Genomic DNA, 27,533 nt, shown 5'->3' with positions numbered 1-27,533 from the left:
CACAGCAGGCTGAAATCACACTGACATGAGAAATTTAGAGTGGAATATGGACTTTGCTCTTGAAGCAGCAATTCTATTGGTCATGAATCTACGTTTCTATTTAATGAAATTAAGTGGAGTATTGATGGGACTTCTAGAAAAACAGCTTACATAGCTGTAAAGAGAGTATGATCCCCGATGGAGCAAATGGTCAGTGAAGAGCAGATGATGCAAGCAGGCACCTGGGAAAAGCATATAATTTCCAAGTAGGAAGGGGACAGCTCAGAAGGGACATAAACCATTATGCCTCACCTGTTTTCTCCACTTACACTAAAGTAAGGAGGTCAGGGTAATTCTGGCATTAATTATGATAAGCCCTGTTCTTTTGATGCACATTAAAATCATACAGAGGATATAATTTATTATATTGGTAAGATGTCATAAGAGGGGTGGAAGAAGGCTGTTCTTCAACTTCCCTCAGCCTAAAACAGCTTTGTACATTACTGTTAACAGAGCTTACGGGGCTATAGCTAAAATAATCATATATTTCACAAACTGAAAAATTTCTGCACTTCACATAGGCAAACTCATGGACATGCAATTACTTTCACATTCTTGAAATAGTAATTCATTAAGCTCATTAATAAAGGATTCAGATCTATCACTTAAATATTAAAAAGTAAGGTTTGAATTAGGGTCAGACTGGTTTATCTTTTCTTTTTTCAGTTCTGGGTGGTTTTTATAGTAATCTACAATGCGATTGATACAGAGACATGGTCGTGAAAAATTTCCTGCTACTTTTTTCGTTTTGCCTTTTAATCATTAAGTGAGCTTTGGCCAAATGATTCAGGAGGTTGTTTGCCAAGTAAAGACCAACACTTCTGAAATTTGTCCCCAGCTTTTCCTAGACCTAGGTAAATGCCCAACGGCACAATATCTTCTATGACTCTCCTGATATCACTGATCACCTTGGAAAACATTCTGAGCGGTGAACCAAACTGTGTCCATGTTCTCCCACGAAGGAGGCTTAGCAAAGGGGAACTGAGACCTCTACTTTAAGAGTGAAGGCCATTGTATGTCAACTATGCTTTAATTTTTTTTTAATGCTATGGTTACTTAGAAAATCTGAAAACACTAAAGAAAATATTACATGAATTTGGTTTGTATGGGATCTTCCATTTTCCATATTAAATAAAATTAAAGCTAAAAGAAAAAGAGTGAAGGCCATATTCCATTCACAAATGTTTCTATTGTTTCAGCCTAGTGAACTTTTACCCACAAAAGTCTTTCTTTGAACAGTCTGATCAAAAAACAAGGTCTTTAAATTTTTTTTAGATTGTTTGCTTACAGTTAAACCTTTAGACAGAAGGCCAACTCCCCGTGGTTTCAAATAGGTTAACTTTGGACTGAAGAGATTTTTTTAAAACTCTGCATCTTTCAAACAGGCACCTGAATGATGCCAGTAAGCATGGCTTTATCTGCTCTTCTGAAGTATTTCCTATGTCCCAGAGGACACCTCAGGGCTGTACTTAAGAGAACAATGACTAATCTTCGCCCAGACCTAAGTGAGGAATGCAGCTGGTTGAGTAGTGACCTACAGATTTGGGTTGCAATGGTTAGAGCTGCAGGTAGAAAAGGATAGGGAAAGTAACTAGTGCCAGGTCAAGTGTGCCTCCACATTCCTCTATTAACCTGGGGCCTTCTTGTGATTCGTGCTCACATTTATCTACTGCTTTTTCAATACAGGGTCAAGGGTGGAGTTATAAAGGAAAAATAATTACTAGCTTAAAAGTCTCATACTTGGAGAAGAACCTGAACCAGGCCCTTCCGGAGCCGCACGCCCTGGGCTCTACCCAAGTAGACCCTCGTCTCTGTGACTTCCTGGAGAACCACTTCCTGATGAGGTGAAACTCATCCAGAAGATGGGCAACCACTTGACTAACATCCACAGACTGGCTGGCCCCCAGGCTGGCCTGGGTGAATATCTCTTCAAAGGCTCCCCCTCAAGCAGGACTAGGAGCCTTTGAGAGGCCCCTCTGCATTCCCCTGGTGCCTGGCTTTTACCTGAGCCTCTCCCCCCGAAACTACTAGCCATTCTTTTAACCATCCTGAAGCCCTCTCCCATGCATTGGACCAAATGAAACAATAAAAGTTTTTTGCAAAAAAAAAAAAAAAAAAAAAAAAGTTTCATTCTTACATTTAGGAATGTTCCTTTCCTGGGCTTCCTCGGGAAAACTAATCCAGTTCAGATGCACAGTTTGTTCAAGTGCTTCTTTAGTATTGAGGACCCTTAAAAAAGAATGAGGACTTTTTAGGGAGAGAAAATGGGTGGTAGAACAAAGAGAAGAGCCTTTTGTAAAATTATGTTTGAAAATGATTATTTTAACTTCAAGCTGTTGGTAAAATTGGCAGATTGATTTTTGTAATGCCACACTTATAGTTCAGCAATGTTTCCAGAACTCCTGAGTATTTGGAAAACAGTTCAGGGACTATATATAAATGAATCAATAGCCATCAAAAAGCACATGCACTTTGCTCCTTAGGAGGTTGAAGTGCCCTCACACAGACATTCAATTGTGTTTAAAATAAAGAGATTAAGTGTCCTGAGCAGAGATACAGATAGCAGACTGCAGAGTCTATTCAGATGATCTAGAAAACCATGCAACTTGGCTGGAGCTACTTAGCTCCAACAATAACTCTGTTGGATATTAACAATGATTAAATACCACTTATTGAGAACTTACTATGGTCTACTGGGCTCTATTCTATGTAGCAGGTATGAATACTATTCCCAATTTACAGTTGAGAAAACTAAGATATAGATTAAGTAACCTTACCTGCCCTGATTGACAGAAGCAAATTCAAACCCAACTCTATCAATACGTAAGTCTTAACTATTTTGCTTTATTGCCCTATATTCCAATTCTAATGTTTTGCTGATTTTTTAAAAAATACAAATCTGTACTTCTCATTGCCTGATAAAGAGCACAGGGAACTGTGTAATATGTTTTAGATCTACTATTTAAATCTACTATGTATACATTTAAAGAGTAAGCTTCAAATCCTGGCCAGGTAGCTTAGCTGGTTAGAGCACTGTCACTATATACCAAGGTTGTGGGTTTGATCCCTGGTTTATTCTTGGCACATACAAGAATCAATCGATGAATGCATACATAGGTAGAACAACAAATCAATGTATCTCTCTCTCTCCCCCTGCCCCTTCCTCTCTCTTGAAAAATCAATCAATAATTATTTTTTAAAAGAGTAAATTTCAAAAATTTAGAAATTTCACTTATACCGGGGAGGGGAAGTAAGTTTATAGTTGTGAGTACACGAAGTAGAGTTTATTCTTGTATTGTTACTTATTAATTATTGTGTTATGCTCCATACAAACAACTGTAAGCCTACTTTTGCCCCACCCTTCCTTTATTCCCATATTGGTTCAGTGAAGGTTGGATTGCCTGCATATCTTCTGTTTCCCTCAACCAAGCCTCCCAGGACTCACTTTATTGCAAACTTCCTCTCCTTTGGGCTGACCAACTCATCACGGTTTGCTTGGGACTTTCCTCAGGTTTGACTATAAGTCCCCCAAGGCACCCGTCAGTCCTGGGAAAATCGGGGCAGAAGCACAAGTCCTCTCTTGGGGAGAAAGACAGAGTTGTTCAGTTCTGTTTCTGCAGGAGCACCTCAGGTGATGGGGAAACTCTTTATCCTAAAACCTCACTTCATGTTTAGTTTTGTCACTATTGTACAACTCTTTTGCACTCTGAACTAAAAGTCTTTCTCAAAAGCCCTAGCCAGTTTGGCTCAGTGACGCTTCTTATGTTATCCCTTGCTGCTATATGGAATGAATTGAATCCTTCCCCCATGCTACTGCACATTATTTAAAGAAATTAATCATGTCCCCCAACTTTCATCTTCAAACAACATATCTAATTCCTCAACATTTCTCATATTCTTTTACCATCATGATTACTCTCTTCTTCCTCTATATATACTGATTTCAGAGAGGAGAGAAATATCAATGATGAGAGAGAATCATTAATCTGCTGCCTCCTGCAGGCCACACAGTGGAGATCGAGCCCGCAACTTGGTCATGTGCCCTGACAGGAACTGAACCATGACCTCCTGGTTCATAGATAGACACTCAACCACTGAGCCACACTGGCCGGGTTACTCTCTTCTGAATACAGTTGTTTGACCATATCCCTCTTAAATCAGTTTCTAGAATTATAATCACCAGAGTAGAGTGGATGTGTCACCTTCTTTGTTCTAGAATCTGTGCTGCCTTTAATTCAGCTTGATATCTTAGTAATTTTCTTGGCAGTCATTAACTCAAATTAAGTTTCTATCTACTAAAACATCCAAGCATTTTTCTCTTTGTTTCTCTTAGGCTTTATTGCTTATCCTGAACATATAGTTATTCAGTTATTTTCTATCTTGAAGAGCAGGATCTTACATTTAATTCTATTAAACTTAATGTCCCCCCCTTTTTTAGAAATCACCCATTTCCCACTTTGATTCAAAGGTTTGATAAGCATATTTTCATGTCAATGAAAGAACTGTTCAAACGACAAGGCTTTCATTGGCAATCTTTATGTTTATTTTAGTCCACTAATGAGTTAAGTTACAATAATTAACCTATTTATATTTAACCTAATTTACTAATAACAATACATATTTCCTTACTTTATCCCATACAAGACCAACATGATAGGAAAATCAAAAACAACAGAAAATGCTTTGTGACAATAAAGTATTTGCTAATTCTGTCAAAACTGAAATTGTATACCCAACCGGCATGGCTCAGTGGTTGAGCGTTGACCTATGAACCAGGAGGTCACAGTTCCATTCCAGGTCAGGGCACATGCCCAGGTTGCGGGCTCAATCCCCTGTGGAGGACGTGCAGGAGGCAGCTGATCAATGATTCTTATCTTTGATGTTTCTATCTCTCTCTCCCTCTCCCTTCCTCTCTGAAATCAATAAAAATATATTTAAAAAACAACAACAAAAACCTGAAATTGCTTTCTATACCACACAATTCTCCACTTTATTTATTGAGCTTAGCACAAAATAAGTTTTGGTTATTAAGAAAGATTAAATCTTCTCTTTATGTAAAGATTTGTCCTTGTTAAGAATGTTTAAAAAATATATCACTTCCTCAGGTAAGCCCAAAAGTGGAATTCCAAACAGACTTAGGAATCAGTATACAGTCTTCCAAACTTATTCCTTTAAAGGGGAAGAGACATTTGGGAAGTGCAGGTTTTGCCATGTTTGTTAAACCATCAGAGACAGTTTAACCTAGTAGTCAAATACATTAACTTTGGTCTGGCTCAACTCCAGGTTCTACCACTTGCCAGCTATTTGACTTGGTGCAAATATATCAATGCACAGTGCCTAGCATCTAGTAAGAGCTCTAAAAATAAGAGCGACTACTGTGTATTAAGCATCATTTTATGTTACCCACCTCATGAAGACTTAACATGCTGCCTCATTTCTTCTAACAATGCTATGAAGGAGACACTTTTATTTTCCCCAAATCACAGATGAGAAAATCACAGAAAGATTAGGCAATTGGCTTAAGTTAACAATTAAAGAAAGATATACTAGTACACAAATCTGACTCCAACCCAGGATCTCAAACACTGTTGGGGTCCAGCCCCAGCAGGTCCAGGGGTTCCCAAAGGTGTGGACGGAGTCGGAGAAGAAGGAAGGACACGGGGGCAGCCGTTCAGGTGATCATCATGGTGAGGTTCTCTTTACTGTCCTATTACATCTATATTTATACCATTTGATCCCATAAGCATGCCTTTATAATCACATCATGGTATGTTTGGGTAACGTTCTACAGTTCCTTGTTTCTTATCTGACCTTTGCCAAAAATCCGTTCTCTATCTAGTTCTGTTGATTTTAATCTTGTCTAGGTTAATCTCTGTGGTTCATTACAGGGGCTATTCCAAGGTCACTGCTCTACTGATAGGCTACAAGGAAATGACTGAAGGAGATTATCCTACCCAGTAAAGGTTATGTCCTCCAGCCTCGCTGCTTGCCTTCCCTGGGACTGCCCTGTGTTAGTGGGTCTCCAGGGGTATAGGTTTTGGTGCTTTCCCTGGTGGGTAGACCCCTGGGGATGCAGACCCAACAAATCCCAAATTTATTTCCAACAGTCTTAGTCCAAGTTCTTCATAAGTAGTACATGGTATTTCTGTAACACTGGGGGGGGGGTTACTGATTTATTCTCTTCCTTAGTCCTGTTAACCCCTAAGGAAACAACCTTTCTCGGGGAAGGTGGTCCTGGTTAAAACACATAGCGCTTAAGAGGGGGAGCAAACATATGTCATATACGCCAGGTCCCTTGAAACATTAGCTGTGCAGGTGTTTCTTCCCTGCAACGACTGCGTCAAGCAGCAAGGGTGGATCGGCTTCCAGCAAAACACAATTCTATCCTGCCAGTCCCTGAATATAGACAGAACCCTCACTAAGTCTGATAACTTCACAAGTCTGAGTAGGAAGGAGACTGACCACCAGCCAGTCAGGGAATTTTCAGAGACCCAGGAGGTCCTTCATGGTATGGTCTTCCCTTGGTGATTCATCAGGCGAGGTTCTGGTCCTCAGTCCTAAAGGCTCAGACATCCAATCTGTAAACACACAGACAGTGGATTCAGCTCCCACAGCGAACTCAAGCTCCCACAGGCTGGTATTCAAAACCAGGCTACCAGTTATGACTCATAATAAAATTTATGAATAGAAATAGAAAGCAATATAATGGCCAAGGGCCAACACATTCACGTCCTGTGACCAGCACTTGTTCATCAGATGTTAAGAGTAGGTTGCTTGCAGAGCGTGGCATGAGAAACAAGGGGGTCTGTTTTATGCTTTGAACGCTCGAGAGAGGCAATCTCAACCACCTCCAAAGCAGCCTGTCACCTGCCTCCAGCGCTGAACAGGCCAGTGCAACCTCTGACCTGAAACTCTTGGTTAAACAACAGATTTGTCTCTCAGCTGCTCTTTCTCCCCACATTTTCAGGGCTGACCAGCTGTGACTCAGATATGTTCTTTCTTGCGCTTAGGATAACTTTTTTTTTCAGGTGACGGCATATTTCCTTTTCATGAAGATTCTGACAATATACTTTGATCCATTATGTATTGGCTTTAAGGTTGAGGTATAAAAGGGCACTTTAATCTCAGGTTCTGGGAGGGGAGCCCTCTCACTGAGGCCCCACAGTAATGGCAGTGGCAGAAGGAGACAGGACCCCTCTGGTGGAACTGCCTCCTCCTTTCCGAAGGTGTTGCTGACTGGCTCTCCACCTTCAGAAACAGACTGTTACCATCGGTTTTGGCCCGTCTTCAGAAAACGAACAGTAACACTGCTTCCGTAGCTACTGGAGACACACTGCGAGGAGGGTTTGTGTGCTCTGCAGACTCCCTGCAGTGTCAGTCTGGGGGAAATCAGTGCACACGGTGCGAGGGGGTTTTTCTTGGCTCTCTGCTGTGGGTCCAGGCAGCCGCAGCAACAACGGTGGTTCCTCTCTCATGCAGAGCTTCCAGATGCCTGGGAGTCTCCTGCTGATAACAGCATGGTATGCTTGGAACTAGTAAAAGAGAAGATTGGAAGCCCTACCAGTGAGAGCAGCCAAGACTTAGAGGAGGGCAGTTACCCCCAGAACCTTTGGGGCAAGGGTCACTGCAGAGCTCAAAGCCCGGGAATGGATGCCTCACTGCCTGTGGGTGCTACCTGACAGCCGCACACAGCGGACCACAGGGAAAGAAAAGTGTGAAAAATTCCTCTCTTCTCCTGCAGGGGAGGGCTTTACACACCTTCAGGGACAAGCAGGAGGAAGAGGGTCCTGGGGAGCAGAATTTTTCCAGCTGCCACACTGAGAAGGGACAAGAACTAAGCCCTCCCTTTCCAGGCTTACCTTTCCTAGTTCCTTCATGCAGGATGGAAGGAATCTCAGGATCACTGGATGGAACTGATGATGCCCGCAGCCTCTCCCTGGAAGATCTCTGGATGATGCTGGGAGAGGAAGGTAGAGCTGATCAGGGAAGTCAAGCTTCAGTTACTGATTCTCTTCACTGGAGGCCAACCAGAGAACTAGACTGTCAAGTCCACTCACTCAAAATATCACTTTTACCATATCCTTCCTCCCTCCAACATGCATACATTAAATGATGCTCCTACCAGTGTTCAGGGGTTAACCAAGTAGGCAGCCTTGGCCCCAATATGACTCCAGATTCTTGCAAAAAGCTTGTGTTCTGAACATTCCTTTCTGTGTACTCCCCTTTTGATTGGCCCTACCTATTGAAGTAGATTCCAGATCTTTCTCCTGTATCTTTGGCTTGGTTCAAGCCTCTGACCTCTCCACTGAGGAGTCGAAAAGCAGGGAGATGGCCAAAATAGGCAGTAGGGAAGAGCGCAGGCATTCCTAGTACATCTGCTCAGTCTCCCAGCAATCCTGATGTCAGCGAACCTCTCAAGTTTACAGGCTTGGGCCTGGGACAGAGGCTCCCCTTGCTCACTCACTGGGAGACACGGGGTGGGGCAAGGTCTCTCGGAGGCCGTCTGCTGAGTGCTGACAGTCGGAGACACTGCTGTTGAATGTGGGTGTTCTCCAATAGTCTGTTCTGGATACAGTTCCTCGGAGCTGTTCCCTGGCACCGTTGGACATCTTGCCCTTTCCCTTGTTGTCACTGGCTCTCAGGGGAGTTGCCTTTCATGGTTGCCACAGGGAACTCCTGTTGTTGTTGTTGTTGTTGTGAAAGCTGGCACACAGAGTTGAAAGACTTCCACAAAGCCAGCTACCACTCTGGCCAGGCCTGCTGACCGATTCCAAATGTTGGTTGAGCTCTGGCATATGCCGTGTACCACTTGACGATGTGAAGGGAAATGAAGATGAATCAGAAAACAGGTTCTCTCCTGGAGGAAGCTACCTTCTAATGGAGACACAGGGGCAAACACAAATCACTGGAATTAAAGGTGAGGACAGAAGGGCAGGTGGCAGTTACACGCTCTAAACCTAGAACAGTTGAAGGAGAGCATTTTCACCCACCCGGCCTCCAGGCAGACGCCTGCTGACCTATCTCCTAGGGTAGTCTGATTCTGTTTTTGCCTAAGAAGTCAACACCAAGGTTAAAAAAACCCAATACTGCCATATTGCGTTGGTGGTATAGTGGTGAGCTTAGCTGCCTTCCAATACTGCCATAGTTGGTTTGGCTCAGTGAATAGAGCATCAGCCTGCGGGCTGAAAGGTCCTGGGTTCGATTCTGGACAAGGGCAGATGCCCAGGTTGTGGGCTCGATCATGCAGGAGGCAGCCGGTCAACGATTCTATCAAGCATCAGCCTGCGGACTGAACGATCCTGGGTTCAATTCCAGTCAGGGGCATATTCCCGGGTTGCAGGCTCAATCCTCAGTGGGGGTGTGTAGGAAGCAACCAATCAATGATTCTCTCTCATCATTAATGTTTCTATCTCTCCTTCTTCTCTGAAATCAATGAAAATATATTAAACAAACAACACTTATAAACGCCCTGTCCAGTGTGGTTCAGTTAGTTGGAGCGTTGTCCCATACACCAAAAGGTGATGGGTTCGATCCTTGTGCAGAAGGCAACTGATTGATGTTTCTCTCACACATTGATCTTTTTCTCTCCCCTGCCCCCTCCAAAATCAATTAAAAAACACGCACGGGGCCCTAACCGGTTTGGCTCAGTGAATAGAGCACTGGCCTGTGGACGAAGGGTCCTGAGTTCGATTCCAGTCAAGGGCATGTACCTCGGTTGTGGGCACATCCCCAGTGGGGAGGGTGGGGTGTAGGGGGCGGCTGATTGGTGCTTCTTCCCTCTCATCGATGTTTCTAACTCTCTATCCCTCTACTTTCCTATCTGTAAAAAATCACTAAAAAATATATTTTTTAAAAACACATGCATGGGGCATATGTAATACTTTCAACAATAAAGATTAAAAAACCACACACACACATAAAAAACAACAGTAACATATTAAGCACCATAAATACTTTGTAATGCCCTATGTGCAAATAAGAGGAGTTTAGTATGTTATAACTCTCTTTTAAATGGATCTCTTTTAAAATAATAAAATGGGTTAACTGTCATTCGTCTTTCATAGCAAGAGAATCAGAAATTGCACATACCTTCCTTCTCCTTAGGCCAACTAACCAGAGAACAGACAGGGTTCAGTACCAGAAATAAAGTTGACTCATACTCAGACTCTCTCTCCTTTTAGAACACACTGAAGAGTTGGAATGGATAACATTCATTCTCAGAGGGAAACAGATGAAGTTGCCAAGGGAGAGAAGGTAGGGAGGGAGCAGGGAAAATGAGGTGAAATAGGAGGCAGTGGCTATTGCACTGCCTTTGACAAAGCCCTTAATCTCAGAAGAAAAGGCTGTTCAAGAAAGACTTCCCAGCCAGAATGATGGGGATGCACAGAAGTCACATTATATCCTGGGGGATGAGATTAAGACTTGTGACAACATGAAGAAATACATATTTGTGGTCTGGTACCAGTCCAAGGACCACAGGGCTAGAAAACTTAAAAATAAATCAATAAGAGTACAGGCTCTAATATATAGAATTAGCAGCAGCAAGAGGAAGATGACCTTCCCAAGGCAGGAATCTCACTGGGTGCCACAGAGTAATCTCAGGTCAAGAGGTGAGAACCTAAAACCCAGGAGATGGACCAAGATATGTGAAAGATCTGATGGGACAAGGACATCATATATTTTCTGTAAGTGCATTATGAAAATAATGACGCGAAGGAAAATAGGACATGAGAAGTGCCTACAGTGGGCTCTCTGCTTTCTAGGTAAAAATGTCATTTCATTCTCCAGTGAATTCTTAGAACCATTTTTCATATCACTGCCCTTCCACTACTTATAACTGTGACTTGCCTTTACCTACTAATGAAATATCCATGCTTGTTTTTATATAAACTATAAACTACTGGAGGGCAAAGATCATATCCTTATACAGGCATACCTCAGAGATACTGCAGGTTCAGTTCCCAACCACCACAATAAATACAGTTTGTAAAAACTACAATGTCTGTCCAGCTCAATGAAGCACAGCACAATAAAACAAGGTATGTCTGTACCTTTGTTGGCAAGTAGTCCATGGCCTAAGAAATACTGCTTGTTGTGATGTTTTAGCTGCATTGGACTTCAAAGCCAACAGCTACAAGGGCTGGCAAATCCATAGGTCTGGTCAAGAATTTCCATGAGGCAAGGCAACATTTGGCCATTACAAGGGCATTCTGGTGAAGTAAAGAGTGTCAGATTTTGCAATAGTTCTGCAAATAAGATAGATTTTCGGGAGTGGCTGGGTTAGCAGAAAAACATGTTTTGAGTGGTAAAAAGTTATCTGTGTTCTCACCTTTACAAATCATGCAGGATATAATCCCTGCCAGATTGAAACAGGAAGGACTGACAGTACTAAGTTTTCTTAGCATTACATTAGCATTATGCTAGGTATTTTACATACAGGATATTTTTTTAAATATATTTTATTGACTTTTTACAGAGAGGAAGGGAGAGGGATACAGAGTTAGAAACATCGATGAGAGAGAAACATCGATCAGCTGCCTCCTGCACACCCCCGACTGGGGATGTGCCTGCAACCAAGGTACATGCCCTTGACCAGAATCAAACCTGGGACCCTTCAGTCTGTAGGCTGACACTCTAGCCACTGAGCCAAACCGGTTAGGGCCATACAGAATATTTTTAAAGGTAAGATACTATTACTACTCTTAAGCTTAAAATTTTAACAGGAAGTCAATGTATATATACATAAAATTAACCAGAGAACGATGAGTGTCACATTTACAAATTAAATACTATAACAATGGTGCTAGGAAAGGTGTCCTAAGGATGGTGGCCTTCAGAGAGGTCTTGGAAGTCTCCCAATTTTTGTAGGTCTTTGCTCCTCTAAAGCTTCACAAAGTCCTCTCTCCTGTGGACATCTGAAATATAATACAGTTTACTGCTTTAATAGCACCTCCTTCCACCTATTAGTATTTCAAGATAGCATTTCATATACCTAATGTAATAATGTGCTTAGCTCTTAACCTCATATTCCTCTAGCCCAGTGGTTCTCAACCTTCCTAATGCCGTGACCCTTTCATACAGTTCCTCATGTTGTGGTGACCCCCAACCATAAAATTATTTTCGCTGCTACTTCATAACTGTAATTTTGCTACTGTTATGAATCGTAAATATCTGATATGCAGGATGTATTTTCATTGTTACAAATTTAACATAATTAAAGCATAGTGATTAATCACAAAAACAGTATGTAGTTATATATGTGTTTTCCGATGGCCTTAGGCGACCCCTGTGAAAGGGTCGTTCAACCCCCAAAGGGGTTGCGACCCACAGGTTGAGAGCCGCTGCTCTAGCCTTTGAGCTGAATCAATAACCCTCACTTGTAGATTAAGCTTCACTCCTATTCAAAAATTCAAATTCTTCCTGCTAGAAAAAGATGAGATTAGGTCATTATTTCAAAGCATCAAGTCTCAAAAGCAATCTAGCTTTGGGGGGTTCCTGCCTTATATTTCTATTCCCTCCGAACTCGATTCCTTGCTGGTAACTTGTCCTGCCATGTATAGAGTTATAGGTCCCAACACTATATCTTGTCACTGGGGCCTCTGGTTTCTATGGCCAGCTGTTTGGATGCCAACGTTCTGTGAACTTCCATCTGTTTAAATTGTCTGGTATCTGTCTAGATCCACACCCTGAATCTTGGGTTCATTTTGGACTTAAAACTTTCTGCATGAGCCTCAGGGGAGAGTTTGCCACCAGAGTCAGAGAGGGCAGGACATTGGTAACCTGAGGGTCTCTTATTTCAAATGTTTCTGGCTACAAGGCAAGAGCAATTAAGGGGGCAGCACTGTTAGGAACTCACCAACTTGTCTGTGATCCAATGAAAGAGATATTTTGAGAAAGGTTTACTACAGCGTAAAATGGATTCATAGGAAGTCAATGTGTATAAACAGGAAGTCAATGTGTATAGCAGTGTGACAACCATCAAGACACTATGTGTCTTAGAATTTATATCAGATAAGATGGGGCAATGCATGCAAAATACCAAGCCATCAATACATATTAGTTCTCTTCCTTTTACATATAGATTTTACAGTGCACAAAGTGAACTTTAAACTCTCCCTAAAACTTGCTGAATTGCATATTTCCCCCAGAGCGGTGACTTGCCCTTTAAAGCAGCACATCTGAAAAATTGCAGGGCTGAAAGTCAGACACAAGTCTTCAGAAACCACACCCAGTTCTCCTTCCCCTAAACCGCAAGCCCTTCTTATTGGGCTGTCTTAGATTTAAGACTGTGATGGCTTGGATTAGAGTGCTAACAATGGGATGGAGATCAAGGAAGAAAGGGTGAGTGAGATCCTGGGTGACTGAGCTTCTTAAGGCCGCATCATATATGCCTATTTGTAAAAACAAAAATCTAAACAAACAAAAAAAAACACAAAACACCAATACTATATTTCAAGATACATATATTTTTGCATTTTAACATCTGAAATTGAGACAATTGTGTTTTCAGTTGTTTACACTGCTCAGCTGTTGACACAGTTGCTACTGTCTGCTCATCTGCAAGTTTGGTTGTTATTCCTGGTGGCATCATTGAACAACTAAAACCCACAGACATTTCAGTCAAAAAAATCCCTTAAGCCCAGCTGGTGTGGCTCACTTGGTTGAGTGTCACCGTGAACCAGGAGGTCACAGTTCGATTCCCAGTCAGGGTACATGCCCAGGTTGCAGGCCCGGTCCCCAATTTTTCTCTCACCAATGTTTTATCTCTCCCTCCCTCTCCCTTCCTCTCTTAAAAAAAATCAATAAAACAGTTTTAAAAAATTACTTAAGCACCATTTATGCAAGAAATAGGAATCTTGGTTGATGCCTAAAAACCTTCAATTGACACCTGGAAGATCAAGAAAATACCAGCCTCAAAACTTGCAGAATAAATGCCACAAGCTTGGGAAAAAATCCCAGAAAAAAATGGTGGCACCCTCCTTAAGGAATGGAACATCACCAGGGCATGCTTGAGGGCACAGAGGGTGATACTGTATTGAAAATAGGCATCTATGACTCAGAGTTGAAGTTACTCAAAAAAGACTCTGACTGTGAAGACATTTTGGACTAACTTCACTAAATTATTTCCCTTGTATTGATGTACCAGTGTGATATATGATAAAAAAATCAATGTTTAAATAGACCCACATAAGCCCTTTAATAAGGGCTGAGCAATAAGAATGCACTGTGCCATAGATTAGCTTGCAGCATTATTTTCTTTCTTAGTGGCAAAATAAGGGTGTGCCCTACAATGGTTGGTATCTTAGATTCAGTAAGAATGGTAATATTGTATTGTATTTGTATAAATGCTTCACAGCTCATATAGTTAACTCATTTTGGTCATCATAATAACCTTGTAGTATTAGGAGCAAAATATTAGCCCAAATGTTATCTATCAATGGGAACAGTATAACAGATTAAATAGTCCATTCAAACAGCCAAAGAATCAGGATAAGGACTCATACCTCCAAAATAAGCCTAAAATCTCCCTTTCTCTCTAAGATTTCAAGGTTTGTATCAATCCTAGTGCTACTGTTGAGAGAGAGAGAGAGAGAGAGAGAGAGAGATAGATCTGGTGAAAATGAATATAGTAGTTTGGGATGAATACTGAAAATGCCTCCCTTTTGGCAAGGAGAATGGTCAGGGCTTTAACAACAACTCACTATCGCAAACAGCCTAGGGCTGTACCCTAGCACATAAAAGGTACTAAATAATCGGGGTTATATTACTCAGGGTAGTTAATACCGGCTGCCCCAGCAGTCAAACCCTGAATTTTAGTGGCTTAACCAACAAAATGTATGTCTCAACATGCCACAAATCTAGCACAGGTGGGCAGGTGGTGAAGACTGTAATGCTCTACCTACACACCTTCACTCAGTAGCCAAGACGACGCCCGATCCACCATCCCATAGAGGTACCCTGTGGAACGTGTCACCTTCGAGGGTGCTGTGAGCGGGAAAGAAGGGAGTTACATCAGCTTTTAACTTCCTCAGCTTCAAAGTGATGCAAGTCACTTCCTTCACAGGCCATGAGCCAGAAGGAATCACATGACCTCAGCCTAACCGAAGGGAGGCTGGGAGAAGCAGAGGAGCAATGGAAGGTTTGATGAGTACTGTCTATAAAAGCAGTCCTGTAATTATACCCTTGAGGGCAAGAATTTACTGATATTCCCAATCACCTAGAATTGTGTCTGGCCCTTAGTGTTCACTAATCATTACTGAATCAATAAATCAATGAATAAATGGCATGTGAAGCTGATGTTCCTCATTTCAACTATGAACCTACCCTGAAAAGTTTCTAGATCAGATTACTCAAGGTCAGGGTAGTATTTCAGAAACATCTAGAGTTTACAAGAAGGTATTTTGTAAGAATTTATTTGGAGTTGGCAAACTTGTTCTCGAAAGTAATTTGATTACATGAACTATTTTCCTTAGGATCTTAAATGATTTTTTATTTTTTAAATTGATTTGAGAGAGAGGAAAGAGGGGGGAGAGAGACAGAGATATCAATGAGAGAGAACACCGATCGGTTGCCTCTGACATGCCCTGACCGGGAATTGAACCCACAACCTTCTGGTGTATGGACAATGCTCCAAGTGAGCCATACCAGTCAGGGCTTAATTTTTTTTTTTTTTTAATGTTTTGGTTGAGGAAACATTGATGGTTGAAACATTCATGGGTTGACTCCTGTATACCCCTTACTGGGGATCAAGCCCACAACCCAGGCATGTCCCTTGACCAGAAACCAAACCAGTGACTTCTCCGTGCACAAAATGGCACACAACCGAGCTACATAGGCCAGGGCTTATTGGTTTTTTTGATCGACTAAAACACGGGAACACAAAACACTCAACTCAAAAGCCAGTTTTAATTTAAAAAAAAATTTTTTTTATTGATTCCAGAGAGGAAGGGAGAGAAACATTGATAAGAAAGATCAGTTGCTTGCTGCATACCCCCTACAACCTGGGCACGTACCCTGACCAGGAATCACACTGGGGACTTGCTAGCTCATGGGTTGATGCTCAACTACTGAGCCACACCGGCCAGGCTCAGTTTTGATTCTTGGTTTCATTTAAAAATGAAAACAGACTGTAATCTTAATAGAAATAGTTGCGTAGGGAGTTGAGAACAACTTTCCAAGATGATAAGAATTTAGATTGCAGTGATGTGCAAAGGCAAGCAGTAATCAGGCATGGGGAACTATACAGGATACTAGTAACCAGGAAGAAATTGATGTTTCAACCTAAATCCAAAAGATAAGAAGGATTTGTCAGTGGAAAAATGAGGGGAAGAGAATTCCAAATGGAAGGAATAGTTTGTCCTCACAACCCCCACTATGGAGTCACACAGGATTACATAATTATATAGCCGGAGAAGTGGTACAAGAAAGTGTTCAAAGGACATTAACAAGTAGTTTAATTAGGACCATAGGCCATATTCTTTACCTTTTAGGGCAGGACACACAATTGTCTAAGGTAGACTCTTTCCTGACCCAAATAGTAACTGAGGCCATCAGTCCCATAGCCCATCAGGCACATCAAATAGCCGGGAGCTAGACTGACGTAACAGATACACACAGCTTCTTTCCGAGTGCAGGGAACGTGCAGAGAGCCCTAAGTGCCGTTCATGCAGGAGGGTGGGGTGTAGTGGTAGGGGAGGAAGCTCATCACTGAAAGCCAAGTGCTAAAAGCAGCTGCGTGTGACATTTCTGTCAGTAGTCCTTCCTCCCTCCCTGTGTATGACACACATCAGATGTTCTGGTTTATGATTTCAGCTTCAGAGTACACACCCTTTGAGATCCAAGCTCATGTATCTCTTCCTGGCGTGCTGCCTGCTCATTAGCCGAGCTTTAAAGTTCAGCTGAGAGTGATAACCAAATGCCAAGAAAACAGGGACCCCTTTCTCGTACCCTCCAGGAAGCATGGACTCTGGTGAACTGGTTGTTTTAGGCCCAGGTACCTAGTCTCTACTTGCTAGAAAGAGACAAAGCACCGGCTACCAACTTCTATCCAGATGCCAGAGCCATGTCAGAACACAAGGTCACATACTGCTGCTGTCGTCCCCATCTGGATCAGCCCAGAGGATAAGCTACCCCCTTTCCTTTGGAAGAACAGTATAGGGTAACTCATGGAGGTCCCAGGTACGCACCACTTTATCCGTTAGGTGGTCCAGACCTAGGGAGGGCCAAGTCTTTGCCTGTTCATACTGTGTTTACTTTCCCAGGTAGTTAAGGTAGAAAAACCTATTATTTACAGAGGAGATAACAGAAGAAAGACACGATAAGCTTTTTGCTTCTTTGATCCAAGAGTACAGATCCTGATTTGACTGAGATATCAGCAAATGAAAAGATACCACTGCATAACCATCAACAATCTCCAAAAAATTAAAAACTCCTGTAGTTCTAATCATTTAAAAATATATTACTTTAGAGATTGCCGCTAAGTATTGGCGCTAAAATCTGTTACTTGCTTCTTAAAAAATGCTGGGTCATATAACTTCTTAGATTCCTTCCCCAAGTTATCTCATGTTACTATGGAAACCATTATAAAATAAATGTCAAAGGGTTTTCTTTTTAAAGAAAATTACAATGACAAAAATCTGTTATAATCGAAATGACAGCAGTCTCTGAGCACCAAGACTACTTGCTTTATCATTGGGTGCCCACATTTAAATGAGTTTTGTCGGAAATCTTTTCATAACCAGGTATTAGACCCAATTCTGGGTGGTTTGACTGATTGGCTGGCTTTAGAAGGAGCATGCTAAAATTAGTAGTGAGGTTATTTCAGGGCCTCTTAGTCCACATTATTTCTCAACTCCCACAAGTTTGTGTCACACTTAGGAAATGTTTAGTTATGTTTAGGGCAAAGTAGCCCCCTGGTAAATTCATTCATTTAGCCTACAGTATTCAAAGAAAAACTACTATATTCATTTTATTCATGAAGAAGACAAGATTCCTGCCTTGTAATATGTAATTTAGTAGAGACTGTTATTTACTAGACTGTGAGCTCCAAAGTCAGGGTGTGAGACTCTCGATTACTACTTTATGTCCAGGGTGTCTGTCTCAAAGTAGAAGCTCAATAAATATTGATTGAGCGTATAATTGTATGAAGAAATATGTACCTGATGTTACCTTTCCAATACAAGTGTGTACTACATTCTTTGACAACCATATTTTAATTGTAGATTAAAACTGCATCAGATATTTCAACATCAGCCATCAATAACTCAGATTTTGCAACCTTTCAGTGCACAGGATGACGCCCAAACAACGAAGCCACACAGGTCAGGGCGAAACATGCATTCTTTAATAATACATCATTTCCTGACATTTTTCTAAAGTATGTTTTTTTTCATGACTGCATTTGTAATCACCTAGAAACACCACAAAAACTCACCTATTATTGTTAGAGATCTAAGTTTTTTATAGTCTTTATTTTAAATAATACTTTAGTGAACAAGCTTGTACAAGAATAGCAGATTATTTCCTAAGGATAAGTTCTCATAAGCAGAATTATTTCTACCAGCAATATATGACTGATGGTTTCCAGACACATTGAGGGTAATAAAACTGGTTTTATAACTTAAAGAAACTTTTGCCAATGTGCCACATGAAGAACTCTTGAGGTTCTGGGCTTTATAATTTAGAGAAACCCTTATCAATATCCATACTTGATTATTGCACATTTTCCTGTATTTTGTTTCGGTCACTTGCACTTCTTTTTTGGTTAAATATTGATTCCATTCTTTTTTTTTTAAATGTATTTTATTGCCTTTTACATAGAGGGAGAGGGATAGAGTGAGAAACATCGATCAGCTGCCTCCTGCATGTGCCCGCAACCAAGGCACATGCCCTTAACCAGAATCGAACCTGGGACCTTTCAGTCCGCAGGCTGATGCTCCATCCACTGAGCCAAACCGGTGCTGGCTGATTCCATTCTTGTGCCCATTTTCCCACCTGTTCACCCCTGTTGTTTTTGAGATACCTCAAATGCCTCATTATTTTTTATGGGAGTAGATTTTACAAGGTACCCTGCATGTTTCCGGAGATTTGTTTGTTCGGTTGGTTATTTAGGAACAGAGGGAGGAGGAAAAATAGAAACATCAGTAAGAGAGAAACATTATCGCTCAGCTGCCTCCTGCAGGCCCCTGCTGGGGATCAAGCACACAACCCAGGCATATGCCCTGACCAGGAATGGAACCAGTGACCTCTAGGTCACTGAGTCACACCAGTCAAGCCTTGGAGACAAACATGGATCTAAATAGTAATGGTTTCTTGGAGTCAAAATGATAAAGGGAAGATACTGGAATTCTAATTATTCTTGTTGGGGAGGTGAAAGCTGAACTGTGGAATTTACTGCAGCACAGATTCTTAAAGAGTTATGCCAGAAAAATAAAGACAACCAGATAAAGTGGTTTTACATTGAGCAACTCTATGCAAAATGTTTATGACAGTGCCTGGCACAGAGGCTGTGCTGTGTAAATATTAGCTGCTATTTATCATCATTTATTATCATACATTGACACCCACCACTTTGAAATAATCAACACATTTTTATTAGCCATATACGTAGACCTACCAAGCAATATGTTTATCAAGAGAAGAAACCATTTGTTTGAAAACCAAAATAATTTTTTCCCATTAGAAGTAATGTAAATAATCTATTCCAGATCCCCACGTGATTGTGTTTTAACTTTTTATAAAAAACATTTTTATTGATTTCAGAGAGGAAGTGAGAGGGAGAGATAGCAATATCAATGATGAGCATCATTTATTGGCTGCCCCCTATTGGGGATCAAGCCTGCAACCTGGGTTTGTGCCCTTGACCAGAATCTAACCCAGGACCCTTCAGTCTACAGGCCGACGTTCTATCCAAAACCGGCTAAGGCTTAACTTTTCTTATACACAGAACATGTCTAATGTACTCTTTAATCTATAAACACTTTAAAAACAAAAAAGACAGGTAATGTAAATCTAACAAAAAGGAAATGACATGTACAACAAAAAAATGAAAATTTACATACACACTAGAACTTTAATGTTGACAGCTATTGATGACTGATTATGAAAAGGAGGGATATTATTGTTTGGAAGGGGAGTCCCCTTCCATAAAAACGTCAGGTAGCTCTTCTTCTGGGGTTGTCTTTTGTCTCTTTGCTCCACTAGAACTTGCTTCAGGCTCACTGAGCCTGTCTCACTAAAAACGTGTCCAATGATGTTTGTTTATGCCTGTGTTTTAACACGTGGCCTGAAGTGAAACACTGCATTGTCGTTGAACAAGTTTATTGAACGGTTTGCTACTTCTTTGTCAGGGTGATATTTCTCAATAAAACTTCGCATTTCTCACCATTTTCCAAGCATTTCCTTGATTAGTGAAGTAGGAAAATCCTCCCTTCCCTCCTCTGAAGAGAGTTCTTCAGCTACTGTTTGTTGCTGCTTCCTCTGAAGGTCCTGGAGTTCCTTGGTGGTCAGCTCAGTGTTGCGGTCCTCCACCAACTCCTCCCCATCATCATCATCCAACTCCAAGCCATGGACCTGCCCAGAGACACAATATCCTCCACAACACACACAGACTCATCCCCAAAGACCTCCAAGTCTCTTTCAGCAACAGACTCAGCCCACAATTTCTTCCAGGTTGATTGCATGGTCCTGAAACACACTCCCCCACCATGCTTTGTCTCTGAGCCTTAAGCAAGTAAGGATATTAAAATGCTCCTTCCAGAACTCCCTGAGGGTTAAATTAGTTTCAGAGGTCACCTCAAAACATCTCTGTAACAGTGCCTTTGTGCAGAGTTTTTTTTTCTTTTCCTTTTTGTTAATTCTCACCCGAGGGTATTTTTCCATTGATTTTTAGAGAGTGGAAGGGAAGAGGAGAAACAGAGAGAAAGAAACATTGATGTAGACACATTGATTGGCGCATCTCGACCAGGGTCGGGGAATGAACCTGCAACCCAGACTGGAATCGAACCCAGGACCCTTCAGTTCTTGGGTTGATGCTCTATCCACTGAGCCGAACCAGCCAGGGTTGTGTAGAGTTTCTTAAAATTAGAAATGACCTGCTGGTCCATAGCTGGATAAGAGTTGTTGTGTCAGGTGGCTAGAACCTAGGGGTGATGAGGCTGTACTCCTCTACCACCTCGGCCTCCAAAAGCATGGAAGGTGGGCAGGAGCATTATCTATTACAAGTAACATGAGTGGCAACTGTTTTTCCTGGAGGTATTTCTTCACACTTGGAGCAAACACTTGAATCCACTCTATAAAAAACTGGCTGGTTGCCCAAGCTTTGCTATTAGCCTTCTTCATCACATTCAACTTATTTTTCATGACATTATTTTTTTCTTGAAAACTTGTGTGTTTTCAGAATGGCAGATAAGTAGAGGCTTCAATTTAAAGTCCCCACTTGCATTCCCACACAATAACATCAAACTGTCCTTGGCTGTGTCCTGGCAATGACTTCTCCTCCTGGGTGATGTCGGTCCTCTTTGGCATTTTCTTCCAGAAGAGGCCTGTCCTGTCACAATTGAACACTTGTTGGGAAACAAATCCCTTGGCCTCTACATATTCTTGAAATTCTGTCACGAAATTATCAGCAGCTACTTTGTTAGAACTGGCAGTCTCCCCATGGCTCTCTACACTATGAATGCCACTTTTCTTAGATTTATCCAACCACCCCTACTGGCCTTAAACAAATCACTTTCAGCAAATCACTCGTTCCAGGGGTGTCTTTCAAGTCAGCATGCAGCATCTTCACTGTTCCTGAGCCACACCAGGCTTGAGGTGTAATGGTTCAGGAGTTCCAACTATCTGCTGCTGCTGCTGGGCGAAGGCAATAAGGTCCACACTATCGCACTGAAAGATCTCACAACATGGAATATGGACTCCAGATCACCCAGAACGTCTGGAATATAGGCGATCTTAAACCTTCTGGTTTCAGAGGCAGCTTTCATGGCCAAGTTTTCATAATGAATATTTAGCTCTACCAGGGGTAGAAGGAACCCAAAAGAGGATCTACCTAAATCAAGATGGTCTTCTAAGTCTATGGATTAGTCACCTATAGTATTGTTATAAATGATAATTTCATGCATATTTGGTGAGAACTAAATGATGACTACTTTCTTATGATTCCAGACAATACTGATTTGACCTTGGGCAAGTTACTTAAACTCTGTATCTGTTACCATTATATCTGTATCTGTCTGTAAAATGAGGTTTATAGAATTTTGTGAGTAAATGAGTTAATATGTATAAAGTGCTTAGATCAATGTCTGGCATATAATAACTACTTCCTAAATCCTAGTTATCATCAATTTATCATTATTATAATTAGTAGTATTCACCTACCCTCATCTACCCAGAATACTAAAGACAGGAAGGGAGGGAAAGAAAGAAGGATGGAGGAAAGGAGGGGAGGGAAGAAGAGAAGCAGGGAGAAATAAAAAGGAGGAAGAAAAAAAAAAAGGAGGAAGGCACTCAGGGTTAGCCAAGGTCAAGGAGGTTGATGAGTCTGGCAAATACGTAAGATCATGCCTAGAAAAAACGCTTGCTAGGAAAGATCCTGCACAGTGATGTAGGTTACAAAGAACATAGGCCAAAACTCCCCTGTGCCAACATACAAGGACCAGGAACCAAGTCACATCACATTGAGGAATGGACTGGGGGCATGGGCACTGGACGGCCACAGGTAAAGAGAGCCTGAGGCAATGTGTTAAAAACAAGTTACTTGTTACCCATATGGATTGTTTTGTAAACTTTAAAGTCTTTCAGCATTACTGTAGGTTTATCCTAATTTTTTAGTCCACCCCCCAAATCTTGTGCTTTTTAATCTAAATTCACTTTAGATAATTATTTAAAAATCATGTAAATGTGCCTTATTATCAAAGTCATGGCAAATACTAAAAAATGTGATAAACAGTACATACAGTATGCTTCCTTAAAAATATACACTTGTACATTAAAAATTCTCAAAAAAAAAAAACAAAAACCCAAAGAAGCAGTAAAAAAAACCCTTGACCACCAAAATGTATCAAACTCACAAAAAGCCAGTGAGTGGAAAAAATCATTTTTGACTAATTTGTCATACTGAGGAAATTTTTATTGCAACCAACTTGTTTTTCTATCAAATTCTGTTGACCAAATTATCTCCTGCTAACAGAAAACCAGGGAAGCCAACTGATTAGGATGCCAAACTGCAGGCTGGTGAGATTAAGTGAAAGGTCAAAACAGGGCAAAAAGAGCCTGGGAGAAACAGGGAGGGGCCAGGGAGGGGCTTGGAGTGCACTGCACCTCACCAACTTGGATCAGTCTTCCTCTAAAGCAGTGGTTCTCAACCTTCCTAATGCCGCGACCCTTTAATACAGTTCCTCATGTTGTGGTGACCCCCAATTTCATTGTTACAAACTGAACATAATTAAAGCATAGTGATTAATCACAAAAACAGTATGTAATTATATATGTGTTTTCTGATGGTCTTAGGTGACCCCTGTGAAAGGGTCGTTCAACCCCAGAGGGGTCGCGACCCACAGGTTGAGAACCGCTGCTCTAAAGAATGGCAAGTTCATCTTAGATCCAGCCCTTGGGAAGCAGCAGGACTACACTTGACACAACATGAAGCCAGAGGCAGATATTCTGAATGAGAATTCTCTACTTTAAAGAATCAATGTTTTTAGAATCGGCATTATCTCCTTTTTCCTAGGCATCTGCCTGCCGACTTTTTTCATACATGGTACAAAATCAAATTTCATTTTCCTTATTAAATTATTATGAATTATAAATGGAGGCGTGCCCTTGATTAAGTATGATTGTGTCAGAAATAATGGAATAATTGAGAGAATGTAAGTGAAGCAGTTGAGTTCCAGAGAAAAACTTTGTAATTTATTATTCTCCTTTCCACATAAAGTGATTATCTTTCACAGCTTGAATCATAACTAGCTGCTATGAATTTTCAAATTTTACATTTTCTCTGCTTATCCCATTACTAATTTCTGAAGCTATAACTCTTACCTTGAAATCTTCAGAAGTTTTGCTCCCTGAGCCAGCTTCTGAACAGATTACCCACACCTCATCCAGTCTATCAACCTTTAAGAGAAAAAAAATGAATCTCGGGAATTTTGTGACAAAGCCAAAAGCCACTAGAGAGCAAGCACCATGCTTGATTTTGAAAGACCCCACAATGAAATACTTTTATTTAAAGATTTCACTTGTTACAGTAAGAACCTGGAGATCCGGTTCTTCTGACCATGCCATTTATTAGAGTGGCCTTAGAAAGTATGTTAGCCTCTCGTGGCCTTAATTTCCATTTCTGGAATATGTGGGGGATATGCTAAATGATTTTACATTTCCTCTCAGCTCTAAATTTCTGATCCTATGCTTACTAGTTTATTTCTCCAATGTCTCATGGATTAATCAGAAAGAGAACCTGGCAGAAAAGGAGGAATGTTACCAGCATCATTACATCCTTTTTGCCAGCTCACCCGCCCTGTTTCTACTTTTTAAGCTAAAAACCCTAGTTAGCTCTTGGTCTTTGCTTCTTATATACTTTTTGGAAAATTGTAATAATATTAATTTGTAAACGCTTATAGAGTGCTTTCCAAGTTTTACCAATCATTTTTGCAAGTGTTATTTGATTATCACCACAGCTCAGGCTGGTAGATATTAACCTTCAATTTACCTGGGAAGGAAACTGAGGCCCAGAATAGTTCACTGAATTAACTGTCTAGAGTAGCACAGGCAGTAAGCTATGGGAACAAGCCTTCTGATTCCAAAGCCTATACTCTTTTCACAACAGTACAGTTCCTACTAGGGGCAGATCCAGATTTTGTGAGGCCTCGGGCATATATAATTTTAGACACCTTCCAGAAAATACAAAATTACAGCGTACACTAGTAAGATCCTGTGAACAGATTGTTAGGACCCTTTCTCAGGGCTGTATCAAGTGAGGGGCCTGTTAGGTTAATCTTTAGAATTTAGTTTTATGGTTTTCCATGGTTACACATTTATTTCGTGCTTACTGTATGCCAAACACTAAAGTAGATACTAATTTTATTATCATAACAACCCTATGAGGTAGGTACTATGCTTGTTTGACAGCAGAGAATGAGGCTCAGAGAGATAAAACGAGTTGCCTAGCCGAAACCGGTTTGGCTCAGTGGATGGAGCGTCGGCCTGCGGACTGAAAGGTCCCAGGTTCGATTCCGGTCAAGGGCATCTACCTGGGTTGCGGGCACATCCCCAGTGGGAGATGTGCAGGAGGCAGCTGATCAATGTTTCTCTCTCCCCAATGTTTCTAACTCTCTATCTCTCTCCCTTCCTCTCTGTAAAAAATCAATAAAATATATTTAAAAAAAAAACAAAACGAGTTGCCTAAGGACACAGAGCTAGGAAGTGCCAAGTTGAAACTACTCAGGAGATCTGGCTCCAGGTCCACATTGTGAGCCTACCACACTATGCTCCCCTGTCTTCTTTTGAGGTTTCCTGGGAATCATCTCATTTCCATTGCACAACCACAGTCAGGCTCTGATAGGTTCAGGTCTCAACCAGTTCTAGTTTGTCTCCTTAACCCAACTCTCATATTATCTATCCTGAATGCTGCTGCCACCCTAACAATCTTAAAGCACTGCTGTTTTAAGTCCCAGTCACCACAATGACCTGAGTGCCTCCCCCTTCTCAGCATTTATCAAGGGTAAAAAGCAATTATTGCTCATAAGCAGTACTTGACCATATATTCTAAACTGTCTTCTATTAGCCCGGCCACTGTGGCTCAGTGGTTGAGCATCACTCCATGAACCAGGAGGTCACTGTTTGATTTCTGGTCAGGGCACATGCTGGGGTTTCAGGGCTCAATTCAGTAGGGGGTGTGCAGGAGGCAGCCAATCAATGATTCTCTCTCATCATTGATGTTTCTATCTCTCCCTCTTCCTCTCTCTGAAATCAATTAAAAAATATTTAAAAAATTGTTATGCTATCTTCTACTACAAAGTTGAACTGTCTGCTATAAGAGACACAACACAGTGGGTGGGAAGAACACACATGGGAGCTCTCAGAACTGGATCCTTCAACCCCACTCCACCACAATCTCAGGTTCTTCATTTGCAAAACACTTAAGGCCAACCCCAGAGGGTTGTTGTAAGAATTAAATGGAAGGGGTGTGTGTATAGGGAAGGGAAGGTTGGGAAACACAGCAACTGCTCATCAGATGCTGCTTGATTTCTGCCTTACCCAATCTCCCCAAACAACAACTTGGAAGCTCTTGAAAGGCAGGGGCCTAGGCTCATACATTTTTGACATTTCTTAAAAGTCCTGGACATCACAGACACTCCGTAATTACACACTTTGATATCTGGTATTGCTCAAGAATCTACAATGGTTCTTATGACAGAAGCAGACCCTGGACTGGAGTTGGCCACTTCCTAGCTGTGTGACCTCTGGAAAGTTACTTAACCTCTCTGAGCCTCAGGCCCCTTATTTGCAAAATAGCGGTAATCAGACAGGATAGTAAGAAGCTAGGACAACTCCTCGGCAAGCAGAATGGGGAAACTGAGACAGACAGCTGAACAAACTAACCGAGCAATGTGCAGCCAGATACACAAGGTCAACTCACCGGAGGGGACATCCGTCCTAGCTCAACTCCAGGCCCAGAAGAGCAGCAAAACACAGGACACCAGGACCAGCTGCAATGATGCATGACCCTGGTGCTGACCAGTCCATAGGGACCAGGACCCTGAAAGAGCAGCCCTGGAAAACGGGTGAATATTCTGAAACCCTCCTGAGACCTCCCCTAGAATTCCCGCCAACAAGAGAGAGAAAGCCCTGGAAACAAAGGACCGGGCGCACGGTGGCCTTTCCCTGCCCCCTCTCCTTCCCCACAGGCGGGCATCTCTCTCCAGAGGTTCTCAACCTGTGGGTCGCGACCCCTTTGGCGGTCCAACGACCCTTCCACAGGGGTCGCCTAAGACCATCCTGCATATCAGATATTTACATGGCGATTCATCACAGTAGCAACATTACAGCTATGAAGTAGCAACGAAAATAATTTTATGGTTGGGTCACCACATGAGGAACTGCATTTAAAGGGCCAGAAGGTTGAGAACCACTGATAGTAAGCGCTTAGGGTCCCCCGGAGACTTGCCAGGAGGGGAGCAATGGGCTAAACCCCTGAGCCTTTCTCCAAGGCCCCCCCTTCTTCCACTGCGCAGTGAGCACCCCCCTACGGCTTCCTCCATCCCGGGCCCCTCCTCGCTTCGCTGTCCCCCGCTTTAGTAAGGGGACCCTCGAGACCACCTGGACTCACGGGGTGCCATCTTCCCGGCACCACGGCAGGCTGCAGGGGCGGCCTGCCCCGGGCCAGGCCCCCATCCGGGCACAGCAATGCCTGCCTGCCTGCCGCCCAGGGTGGTGAGGACGCGTCAGGTGAGCGGCTAAGGCTGTCACCCGCCCTGCGGAGCCGCCAGCCAGTGCTCCCA

General features: G+C 42.0%; 1 protein-coding gene across 3 annotated transcripts in view; it reads right to left on the bottom strand.

Moving 5' to 3' along the window:
* LRIG2 (leucine-rich repeats and immunoglobulin-like domains 2) overlaps positions 1 to 27,533 on the bottom strand; it is a 113,292-nt gene that overhangs the window by 80,223 nt on the left and 5,536 nt on the right. Inside the window, exons 4-9 of one of the 3 annotated variants that reach the window (XR_001513735.1) lie at positions 24,076 to 24,150; positions 23,364 to 23,472; positions 20,423 to 20,610; positions 14,947 to 15,024; positions 11,091 to 11,285; positions 9,841 to 9,859 (exon numbers count right to left, since the gene is read on the bottom strand). The gene's annotated coding sequence lies outside the window, so the exon portion shown is untranslated. Of the gene's footprint in view, positions 9,860 to 11,090; positions 11,286 to 11,763; positions 11,955 to 14,946; positions 15,025 to 20,422; positions 20,611 to 23,363; positions 23,473 to 24,075; positions 24,151 to 27,533 lie in introns of those variants that run through there. The other 2 variants (XR_001513734.1, XR_001513736.1) reach the window with 2 other exon arrangements.

Source organism: Myotis davidii, unplaced genomic scaffold (assembly GCF_000327345.1).
Source record: "Myotis davidii unplaced genomic scaffold, ASM32734v1 scaffold217, whole genome shotgun sequence".
Taxonomy (NCBI): domain Eukaryota; kingdom Metazoa; phylum Chordata; class Mammalia; order Chiroptera; family Vespertilionidae; genus Myotis; species Myotis davidii.
The sequence above is the reverse complement of the archived record's forward strand: the minus strand, read 5'-3'. Positions and strand labels throughout refer to the sequence as shown.